Here is a 12,767-nt window from a genome sequence, read left to right on the forward strand (position 1 = left end):
CATAAGCCAGCCTCGCCACCGCAGGAACCGCCATAACAAAGTTCCTCTCCTGCTTCCTTTTCTCTGCTGCAAGTTACGACGTCTCCAGGAGAAGACGGGACTCTTAATAAAATAATCCTATTCTTTCTACACGATTACTTACTTACTACAGATGAATTACAATCATAGAACAATGAGTGTTCCATCTTAGGTGAATTTAACAAGACTTGACTGCTTGAAAGTAGTGACTGAATCAGAATAACTGTTTATTGTTGAAATGCGTTATTTTAATGAATATTAGTTTATAACGATGACAGTTATACCATACTTACAGTGAAACAGTTCCTTATAAGTCTCTCAGGACAAATGTGGTGCAGAGGATGCTTCAAGACAGACAGTGATGGACGCAACGTCACAAGATCCTAATGGGGCCGCGGGTGCCGTGCTAAGGTCCATCGTGGCAGGTTCAACTGATGGTGGACTCTTCGTTACGACGGAGGCATCTCGCACCCCCGGCTTTTGAAGAGATGAGGACAACCTCCTCATCCTTCGGCGAGGCGTCCACCCAGTCACAAAGCACAGATCTCAGAATGGACCACAGGTCGTCAGGGGACACGTGGTCGGAACCAGCTCTTGAGCTTGGAGCACCAGGGCTGTTGCAAGCATGGTCGTGAGGAACGGCGTGGTTCATCCGAGAGGGACGACCGCCCCCTGGAGGAGTAGCGAGAACCCCTCCCTCCAGAGTAACCCAAAGACAACCCCCTCTTTTTATAGTATTCTCGTAGCCGTCCACTTCCAGGACACGAGGTCTTAAACTTGGTTTATGCTTGACGCATTTACTTTCCGCTTGGTGATGCGGCTCGCGTTTCACAACTTGCAGCGTTTATGGTTCATGCGGCTTGTCTCTGCGGTGAGACAATATTCTCCCAAGCTGTAGGGGGCAGCATGGAGCTCTATGGCATGTTTCCAACACTACACCATAGTAGAAGTAAAGATTACTGTTGTTTACAACATGGCATTCCAGCATTTTTAACAGCGTCCTCGTCTTTTCCGACAGTGCGAGCTATTTCTCTCCAAGAATTATTAACAACATGTTGATCCCGGTCATCTCTGAGAGCTGAATCATACAAATGTCTGTATTTACGAACCTCTGCCATACTAGTTCTTGCCGGTCCGCCATGTTTTTCCGTGTCCGACCGTCCGCGTGGTCAGAAAATTTCCTAGGTGTGCGGTGCGGAAATTTTGGGCCGTGCGGAGGTGCGGTGGAGGGGCGTGGTTGTTAAAATGACGCAATTTTGCCGCGCGGAGCCGTGCGGACCTCGCGCGTCAAGCACAATCCAAGCTTTACGGTTCCCATCACTGGATGGCAGGGAACCCCGAGCTTTGGTGAAATCTTGAGCTAGAGAAGATTTATCAGCCCTCTGGTCCTGCGAGCGCAGCCCAGGCCGAGAGCGTGGAGTAGGAAACACGTCTACTAATGGAGGTACAGGACGATCTGAAGAAGCATCGTAGATGATGGTGAACATTAAAATATAAGTTGTGAGTAGATTAAGCTGTTCTGCTGAAGCTCGTGATGTTTCACCTGTCTGCACAGATCCCACTCTCCACGAACGCATACATTCAATAAGTTTTGCTGCAAGGCTGTTAAAATAAATTGTCACCTTCACTGTAAATACATGTAGTGTGGATGTGTGATGGCAGGGTGTGTGTGTGTGTGTGACTGAAATTAATTGGCTCCCCGGGGGATTTAGAACTTTGTCATATTTCTGCAGAAACTCTTAGGTTTGCAGAAACACTTGAACTGAAACTGAATTGAACCAATCACGTGCCTGCTGGAAGTTTCCACCAATCAGCACATTTTCCACTAACAAGCCTCGTTACAGAGAGGGGCAGAACACACCGACTCTCCTGTTAAACCCTGGTAATAGACGAGAGTCACTGGATAATGTTTTCTGCTCCATCAGACAGCTCTACTTGGTTTGATTATTAAACATCAAATAGCCCCTCCCCCCTTCTTTTGTGGGTCACGTGATCAGTGCACGTAGAAACCATTAGCGGCGTGAGACTGTTAATCACATTCATTTTCTCAGCCGTCCACCATGTTTTATACGTGTGAGCGTTTCTCTCAGCTGATCCGATCTGCAGGATGATCCGGCTTTCACTAGAGAACAGATCGTTCAGGAGAACACACACACACACACGCACACACACACACACACACACACACACACACACACACACACACACACACACACACACTCCCCTGCCACCTGAGGCCTTTGGTCAGGACATTTTGAAACAAAGGCTTTATTTTTAGTTGAGTGGTTTGAATCGGATCTAAAGTGAAGCCGGTTTGATTTTCTATCACTTTCTGATAAAAGTAAAACTAAAACAGTTCAAAATAGAAACTTCCAACCACAAAATTAAAGGAGGTACATAAACTACAATGACTGTGGTCTAAACTACAGATGTTCATGAAGTTCTCTGCTCCAAATCCCTCTCACATGCTGGCCACGCCCACCCACCATCTGATTGGCCACATTAAAGAGCAAGTCACCCCCTACAAGAAACTTACTTCACTCCCACTTCATGTTTGAAAAATGCAACAAATGCTGTTGCTTGGCAGACCGAGAGGGCGGAGCTGCTAACAAATACACACACACACACAGGCTCACAATGGCATTATGACATCATAATATACCAGATGACATCATAGCATACCTCTTAGCCAATAGCGGTGGCAGATTTAAATTCAAATACAGTGCAGAATTTTTCCCTGACGACGGCGCAACACTGCCAGTTTTAGGCAGAATATTTAAATTTTAACTAAGATGCACTGAAGTGCCAAATTATTGACAACACGTGTCTGTAGCACGATTAGACACTCCTTTATATAGTTTATCAGCAAAAAAAAAGTGATTTGGGGGTGACTTGCTCTTTAAATTTGGGGAACTATGGGTCACACTCCTGCTTTCTCACCCAACAGCGTTGTACTTAAAGCTCTGTGCGACATCCAAATGATTTAAAACCAGAAATCACTTGGTCTGAGTGCTTCAATCTGATATTAAAGGTTCAATAATATTAATGATTCATATTTTTGTGGGACGTTATACTTTACTGAATGCGTTTCATATGACGGTTTATGGATTGTGATCACTTAAAAACGTTGCACAGCCATGATGGGTTTTAAACTTTTTCACAAGAAACCAAACTTGTAGAAAACGTTAGGAACAGATGGAATTCAAACTAATGAGGGAATTAAGAAGGAGGAACCAACCTGCTGTGGTCCTAAAGCCTTCACCTCCTACCAGCCACCGGTACTAAGTACAGCAGATGAAGGAGCAACTGGAGAGCAGAGGCATCCCACACAGGTCCAAACCTGATCCTCAGGTTTCCTCATCACAGATCAGCCTAGACCTTTATGACATTCGTGGCCTGAAGTGATGACAAGTTCTTCTCAAACCAAAACCCAGCAGGCAGAAAATCCCACACGTTGAGCCCAGATCCGACGGTAACCTGGATTAGGTTACCTCCTCCTCAATAAGGAGCCTCAAGGTTTCTGTATACATCACCGTCTCACACCCACATCCTAACCTTTACCCAGTTTCTCATCCTAAACTTCCTGCTAACGTGTTGGAGAGTGTAGGGTTTGGTAAATTGAGTGCTTTGAGAGCTCAGTATATATATTACCTCTACTTACGACCAATAAGCTGTGATACTCTATCTAAATATTCAATTCAATTCAATTCAAGTTCATTTATATAGCGCCAAATCACGACAAGAGTCGTCTCAAGGCACTTCACATAATAAACATTCCAATTCACAGTTCATTAAGCCAATCAGAAATAATGTTTCCTATATAAGGAACCCAGCAAATTGCATCAAGTCACTGACTAGTGTCAGTGACTTTACAGCAATCCTCATACTAAGCAAGCATGCAGCGACTGTGGAGAGGAAAACTCCCTTTTAACAGGAAGAAACCTCCAGAGAATCCTGGCTCAGTATAAGCAGCCATCCTCCACGACTTACTGGGGATCGAGAAGACAGAGCAGACACACACACACACACACACACACACACACACACACACACACACACACACACACACACACACACACACACACACACACACACACACACACACACACACACACACACACACACACACACACACACACACACACACACACACACACACACACACACACACACACACACACACACACAATATATATGACCCTGCCTGGTCTTTGTTGTGCTTTAATCAGAAGATTCTAGGATTCTTTATTAGGGGATTGTAAACACTTCGTTTGATTCAGAAAAGAGTCAGGTTTATAAAAGTAAGAATTTATTTTACCAACAATTAAAACATGATAAGTTAACTAACATTTACTGTGATGGATGGAACTAGATGTAATGTATGAACCTGTGTGTGAATGCGATGTTAGTCAGAACTTCTGTATCTAGGAGAGCTGAGTTCTGGATGCAAAAGAATTTGGTTTGCGTTAAGCTATGAAGCTGATTGTTATCAAAAATTCATCAGACGCTGTCTGTGTGTCTACTTCACCCGTTTTCAGAGACCCTCTTGTGGATCCAAAGTTCAGAGACGTCAGATGACCCCTGGCACCGGAGGGCTGTAGAATACCGTGGCACCGACCCTTCAGTCCACAGATGTCTCGGGTCACGACAGACGGATGGAACCGCGTGTCTGGGACTCTTATGGAGTCTAAATAATCTCAGCTTGTTCTGCAGGAACCGTTTGCTTTATCAGCTGCGCAGGTGCAAAAAGGTTTTGACGACGGATCAAAAGCTTTGGTGGTTAAAGAGGATTTTGCTTCAGGTGGCCGGTCTGAAGCTTTCTCTAAAACTGAGGAAAAACCCGAGTAATCTGGTTTTAATGTTCTCATGTTATGATTGTGTATGATTGTGTTACCAAGAATCTCAGAAACACGCCTTCTTTGATACCGGATGCTTTGATCTGGGGTAAAGGCTATTCATGTGTCATGAGTTTAACTTTACCTTACTTTGTTCTTGTGTGAGTGCAAATGGTGATGACCTTGTCAACTAAACATGCAATCAATCAGTGAGAACAGATTAATGAAACATGTCATAACTTCATAATTATTATAAGTAGCAATAAACAAATGTTCATTTAATGATTATTTAACTTTATTAGTTGTGGAAGTTCATCTTTAATTTTAAAATCTTCTTTCTTCTGTGAAGCAACGAGACTTGGATAAGAAGGTGCTCTGTGAGGGACCTTGAGGAGAGAATGTTATTGTTATGATTTCGTTATCTCTGTCAGAGCTGCAGGCTCTGAGCTCCAGCTGGTGTGATGGAGGCAGGCTGATTTAGAGGGGACACATACAGTCTCGAGTCTCCTTTTTGACCAGATGTTGGATGGTCAAACTGTGCCTAAAATCTGACCATTGCTGGATGTTACAAGAGGGACGTCACAACTAGAAACAAAGCTCTGCATGCGCAAAAGGGTTAAGGCTAGGATGGAGGTGTGGGGAAGGTTAAATAGCAAGAGGTTAAAGGTCACAATTTGGTGAAATATCCATTTTACCGAGGCAGTCGGGATAAAAAGCTCGGTCAACCATCATTGTTTTTCGATCAGAAGTTCTGATCCAAACTAAATACAAGAGGGACGACTTCCTGTTGATCCGCTCATAAACAAAACCACCTCTGATCCGGTAAAACGATAAAAAGCTACTTTCTCTAACTGCCTGAGGTGAGAAACGGGAAAAGCCACAGAGGAACCCAGAAGAACCCTTCAGAGACGTGTTTCTAACCTTTTAACACACTCAGGCAGGAGAGGAAACATAATTCATTCAACACTTCATCACTTCTCCGTCGAGGCGAGAGGCTCATTTATCCTCATCAGGAGAGCAAAAGAGAAACAGGATATCATGAATTAGCTGCATCAGTGTAATGAAGCAGAGCTTTTCTAGAAAGTTTACAATGAAAAGTGTGTGTGTGTGTGTGTGTGTGTGTGCATGTGTGTGTGTGTGTGCATGTGTGTGTGTGTGAAGTGTGTGTGTATGTGCATGTGTGTGTAAGTGTGTGTGTGTGTGTGTGCATGTGTGTGTGTGTGTGCATGTGTGTGTGTGTGTGTGTGTGTGTGTGTGTGTGTGTGTGTGTGTGCATGTGTGTGTGTGTGTGTGCGTGTGTGTGTGTTTGCACATTCAGTAATTGGAGTGTGTGAGAATTGTGTTTAAGAAGTTTCTGGCAACAGAGGTGTGTTTACTACATTGTGTGTGTGTGTGTGTGTGTGTGTGTGTGTGTGTGTGTGTGTGTTCTTGTACATACTACATACTGAGGACCATTTAGACCACTTTCCCTACAAAGTGAGGACATTTTTTTGTTCCACACTTTTTTAGAAGCATACCAGAAGCTTACTATACCAGTTAGAGGTCTGGTGTGGATTAAGTTTTAGTAAAGGTCAGGGTTAGGAATAGATCAGCGTTGGTTAGGGTTAGAGTTGGGGAATGGGTTAGGCATGGTGAAATCACAAAAATGAGTGGAAGTCAATGGAGGGTCCTCACTATGATAGAAAGACAGACGTGTGTATGCGTGCATGTGTGTGTGTGTGTGTGTGTGGGGGGGGGGGGCTCTTCCAGCAGCCTCTGGGGGGTGCTGCACATCTGAACATTGAAATCTGATCAAACAGGAAAAGGAAATAAAGAAGCAGTTTTGATGTTTTAGTTATTTGTCTGACATTTCTTACATTTTTCAGCCTTTTTAAGTCACTTTGCTCTTTTGGAGCTCTGTTTCCTGCTTGACTCGTCTTGCCTCTTTCTTCTAGGTGTCCAGGTTTCCGTTAGTCACATCCTCATTTAGCTTCCTTCTATTTGTTTTCCTTTAGTCTTCTTCGTGTTTTAACCTCTACTTCCTCTCTCCGCTGTTGTGTTAAGGAGTGGCTACATATTTATCGAAATGGCCCATAAGATGTGATACTTCCATATAAATATGAAACATCGATCAGAGAGACTTTGCAAAGTCTGGGTTGTAAAATAAACTTGGCTGTCTGGTAAACTAGACACTTATTTATAAAAACCGTCCGATGCAATCTGTGTCGAATCTACCCACGCTTGTGTGGGGATCCTCGTGCGATCCAGGGGGTCAAGAGGTCGTGATGGAGACTGCCGGCGGACCTCTCGGTATCAGGAACCCGTAGATTAGCTCCGATAGGACCCGTCCAGTCTGAGATCTCTCCAGGTGAGTGCTTGTTTGCATCTGTTTGTTGACTCATAGAAGAGCCGTTTTCCTGATGTCAGCCGCAGCGTTGCAGAGAGGCTTTGACCTGAGGTCAAAAGATGGGATGGTTTCAAATGCTTGTTCCTGAATTGGCCGGTTCAAGAGTCAGCTAGAAACTGAATTAATTCTGGAAACATTTCTGTTTAATCCAAAATTATTGCTTGTAAATTTGGAAAATGAGAATTTGACACGTTTGAGAGTTTTATCCAAACATTCCTCAGAAGCCCCTCCTTCCTTCAGATCTTCAGAGAGACTCTTTGTGTGAGAATGCTTAAATCACTTCTGTGAAGTGGAAGTTAACATTAATAACAATCTTATTATAATGTGTATGAGTGTATAGATATTGATTAAGGCACAGATTCTTCAAACATTTGATTTAAACATCTTATTCATTCAACACATTTGATTATTTCAACTTACAGGTTGTAAAGTCACGTAGGAACTTAGAAGTGGGCGAATCGCTTCCTTTAGAGTGAGGATGCAGCAGTCGGACTTCTGCTGGAGGCCTTGGGCAGAGATGTTATGGCGTCTTTGCCATAGCAAGACCTGGGGAAGAACTTTGTTTTGGATGGAAAGCTAGAATGGGGATTTGAATATATTCCCATACATTTCAAACATGATGTAGAAACTCCTGAAGACCCTGCTCTTCAGAGAGCATCTTCTTAACTAGCACCTTCCCTGCACCCGTCCCCCCTCTCTACTGTCCACTCCATGTTCCCTCCTCTCCACGACTGATGTCAATGTTGTTGTTATTGTTGTTGTTAGCCTCAAGGGCAACATGCCGATTATCACTTGTAAGTCGCTTTGGACAAAAGCGTCTACTAAATACATAAACATAAAACATAAACATAAACATGTAAAAATTATGGAATCAGTATGCTATTCTAAAATTTTGTTTAAGTTCAAAGGGTTTGGGGGGCTGGGCTTATAAGCTTATGCTTCTGCCTGCACCCATTCTTAGCATTGGGTAAGTTGTGTGTTTGCTTGTAAACCTTCAAATGTTTCTTTGTTATATTATATTGTACTATTGATTTTAATTTCTCATTAAACTTCTCATACTCATTCTCAAAGATTTGGAGGCCAGACAGATGGTGTTGTCATATCTGCAAATGAAAGGTTAACCTATAATACTTTCATGAACATACTGTTGACTTTGTAGAATAAGAACTGTAAAATGATCAAAATAGGAGGTAATGCCAAGAAAATTAACAAACCGTGGATGACAAACGGCATAAAAATGCCTGCAAGAAAAACAATTATTTATATATAAGGTTTTTGAAGCTTAGGACAAAAGAATCAGAAGTGAGATATAAAAAATATAAAAGCAAATTATTATGGATCATAAAACATCAGAAAAGGGAGTATAAAGCTTGGTTTATGCTTGACGCATTTACTTTCCGCGCGGTGATGCGGATCGCGGATGGAACGCGCTTCACAACTTGCAGCGTTTATGGTTCATGCGGCTTGTCTCTGCGGTGAGCCAGTATTCACCCAAACTGTAGGGGGCAGCATGGAGCTCTACGGCATGCATCCAACACTACACCATAGTAGAAGTAAAAATGACTGTTGTTTACAACATGGCATTCCAGCATTTTTAACAGCGTCCTCGTCTTTTCCGACAGTGTGAGCTATTTCTCTCCAAGAATTATTAACAACATGTTGATCACGGTGATCTCTGAGAGCTGAATCATACAAATGTCTGTATTTACTAACCTCTGCCATACTAGTTCTTGCCGGTCCGCCATGTTTTTCCGCGTCCGACCATCCGCGTGGTTAGAAAATTTCCTAGGTGCGCAGTGAGGAAATTTTGGGCCGTGCGGAGGCGCGGTGAAAGGGGCGTGGTTGTTAAAATGACGCAATTTTGCCGCGCGGAGCCGTGCGGACCTCGCGGACGCGTCAAGCATAAACCAAACTTTACAGTCAGTTGTTAGTTAAAAACAAGAATAACACAAAGAACACATGGGGTGTAATTAGTAAACTTCTAAAAAAAGAGAAAGTATGACCACAAATACCTAATCACTTTATAGAAAACAAGATGGATATTTTTGATAAAAAAGAAATCGTAAATTACTTTAATACATTTTTTATGAACATCGGCTCAAATTTAGCGAAACAAATTCCTAAAGTAAAAAATGATAATAATACTGGAAAAACAATAAAATATATTGTGGATAGTATTTTTCTTGATAAAGCAGATGAGAATGAAATATCACAAATAGTGCAACAGTGTCCGAACAAGACTTCAAATGATTATGTCGATATGGATATGTCTCTTGTGAAAAAATCATAGACTTAGTTATTAAACCTTTTACATATATATGCAATCTATCATTTGTTAAAGGAATATTTCCAGAAAATATGAAAACTGATAGAGTGATACCACTCTATGAGTGGAAATAAGCATGAATACTCTAATTATAGGACAATATCACTGCTTCCGCAGTTTTCAGATATTCTGGAATAATTATTTGTTGTTAGATTGGAAAAGTTTATTAACATGCATAGTGTTTTTGCATAATAGTCAATATGGGTTTCGTTCTAATCGTTCAACTGCAACAGCAATAACTGACTTAGCAGAAGAGATTTCAATAGCAATAGATAATAAACAATATTTGGCGAGTGTTTTTGTAGATTTACAAAAAGCATTTGATACGCTGGATCATGTAATATTATTAGATAAATTATACAAATACGGGATTAGAGGAGTAGCACATGAGTTGGTACGAAGTTATTTGACGAACCGACAACAGTTTGAAGAAATTAATAATATAAAATCCTCTATACATAATATTAGTTGTGGAGTACCACAAGGATCGGTCTTTGGACCATTACTCTTTCTTTTATACGTTACTGACACTGCTTTGGTTTCAAAATTATTCAAGTGCATACTACTTACAGATGACACTACCTTATTTTATTCAGGAGAAAATATAAAAGATGTTTTAAATGTAGCTGAAAATGAATTTACAAAAATTAAAATGTGGTTTGATATCAATAGGCTTTCTTTAAATATTGATAAAACTAAGTTTATAGTTTTTTGCAGTAGTAAAAAAAAGTGCTGATGTATCAATAAATGTTGAAGAAATTGATATAGAAAGAGTAAAATAAGTTAAGTTTTTAGGTGCTATTATTGATGAACAGTTATCGTGGAAGTCTCACATAAATTATATTAAAATCAAAATATCTCGAGCTATTTCAGTACTAAATAAGACGAAAGAATTGTTGAACATAAAAGCTTAGCATATTCTGTATAACTGGTTAATTCTTCCATATCTGACATATTGTATCGAAGTATGGGGAAATGCCTGCAAAACATGCACGCATTCAATTTTTCTTTTACAGAAAAGAGCAGTGAGAGTTATTAGTGGAAGTGGATACAGGGATCATACTGATCCAATGTTTTCACAACTAGACCTAATGAAATTTGACAAACTAGTAGAATAAAATTTATTAAAACTTATGTGCAAAGCACATAAAGGAATTCTACCAATAAATATTTAAAGGAAATGTGTAAAAAGAGAAAGTAATTATAATTTAAAAGGAACTGATGTTTAAAAAAAAAAAACAAGATTCCGAACAGCGATAATGGAAAGATGTATCTCAGTTAAAGGTGTCTATTTATGGAATAGACTCAACAGTGAAATAAAACAATCTAAATCATTTTCTGTATTTAAAAAAAATGTGAAACGTATCATGATGAAGTAATGACCTTAAGTAGGCTGATTGACCTGTTTTGTGTTGGGGTGGGGGTTAGATGAACGAAATTCTTTGAGTTGAACAGCTGATGTCTTGAAGTGAAAAGGGGGCAGATATTATAAGCTTTTGCTTCTTTCTGCTCCTTTTCATTTATGATTATTTGTGAACATGAATTGTTTTAATGTAACTTTTATTTGATTGACTGAATGAAATAAACGAAATAAAGGAAATAAACGAACCTCTGTTCAGTTTGTTGGTGGAAATATGACCACTGGTTCATTACACCACCCTCTTAGTCCAACCTAGCAGAACCTCCCTGAACCGTCTACAGGTGGTTCAGAATGCCTGTGCTCGGCTTCTGACCAAGTCCTCCAAACACACCCACATCACCCCGCTTCTCCTCCAGCTGCACTGGCTGCCAGTCAACTTCAGGGTTCCTTTCAACATCCTGGCTCTGGGGCCTCATTTATCAAGCTTGCTTACGCACAAAACGGGGTCGGAAAACTGCGTAAGCAACTTTCCACGCAAACTTTGAGATTTATGAAAGAAAACTTAGCGGAAAAAGGTGCACAACTTAAGTTGACTAAGGACCTGGCTTACGTACGTTTTGGACATGGAGAGCACCTGCAGTGCTGCTGCTGAGAAGGATACAATTATGAAATCCTGCAGCATTATCACTTGTACCGCTTCATTTTCACACAGAACAAGCATTTACTATTTATGGCAGTAAGTGGGCGTGGTGAGGGCCGGATGTGACTAAAATGCAGCTGAGAAACATTCTCGTTAGTCTCCGATTTATGAAGCGGAGATTGCGTGCAGCTGTGCGTACTCCATGTTTGATAGATCACAAACCTACTTGGCGTAAGTACATTTTTTTAACTGAGCTTAAGTACGGTTTTAATAAGGATTCTACGCAATGTTTGATAAATGAGACCCCTGGTCTATAGGGCCTTGCATGGACAAGCACCATCATACATCGGTGATCTTCTTAGTCCCTACACCTCCAGCAGGTCCCTGAGGTCCAGTGACCAAAGCCTACTGGTTGTGCAGCACCAGGCTAAAGGTCAAAGGTTACAGATCATCTACTGCTGTGGCCCCCAGACTCTGGACCTCTCTCCCCCTGAGCCTGAGATCAGTGGACTCAGTGGTCTCCTTTAAACTCACCTGTTCAGGCTCTGGTGAGACCTTCATCATCCTCTCCTTGTTCTGCTATTATTCTGCCTTTCCCGCGATCCTCTGATTCCCCTCTTTCCTATTCATTTTCTCTCCCTTTCCTTGCATTATTATTTTTTATCACTTTTTAATCGATTTTCTCTCATTTTAAACATATTTTAAATAATTGTTTGAAATCTTTTTTATACTTCAAATGTTTTTTTCAGTTTTTCTGAAGCGCCTCATAATTATAATCTTGAGCGGAGCTATGAAAGATCATTTTCTTTCTCACCTACGTGCATCCTCCCTTCCTTCTCCTATACTTCCTGTCTATACACAGTTCCTGTTGAGGCACTGTCATGGCCACCAGCCTGGCCTCTTCAGGTGCAGGAGCCAGGATCGCCCAGCCCCGGGGATCAGCCCGACACCGCTCCTCCTCCTCCTCCGGGCTGCTGAGGAGCACAGCTGAGACAAATCCTTCTGACGACCGACACCTGGGATAAGAAGGCTGTGCCTTCAGCAGTCTGGGAGGCGTGATGCTGCATGATCTGCGGGCGATAGACAGGGAAGCCATCAGACTGTGGCAGGCATCGTGGGATGGTGGGGTGGTGGGTAGGGGCTTTTATGGGTCGCATCGTTTGGTGGGTGGCTGTGGGTCGGTCCTCGATTTTCGGAGGAGA

General features: G+C 41.7%; 1 long non-coding RNA gene across 1 annotated transcript in view; it reads right to left on the reverse strand.

The window, feature by feature from the left end:
- Positions 1-12,164: 12,164 nt before the first annotated feature.
- LOC139063905 (uncharacterized) overlaps positions 12,165-12,767 on the reverse strand; it is a 42,272-nt gene continuing 41,669 nt past the window's right edge. Inside the window, exon 3 of the long non-coding RNA XR_011517225.1 lies at positions 12,165-12,635. This is a non-coding gene — a long non-coding RNA (uncharacterized lncRNA). The remainder of the gene's footprint in view (positions 12,636-12,767) is intronic.

Source organism: Nothobranchius furzeri, chromosome 1, assembly GCF_043380555.1.
Source record: "Nothobranchius furzeri strain GRZ-AD chromosome 1, NfurGRZ-RIMD1, whole genome shotgun sequence".
NCBI lineage: Eukaryota > Metazoa > Chordata > Actinopteri > Cyprinodontiformes > Nothobranchiidae > Nothobranchius > Nothobranchius furzeri.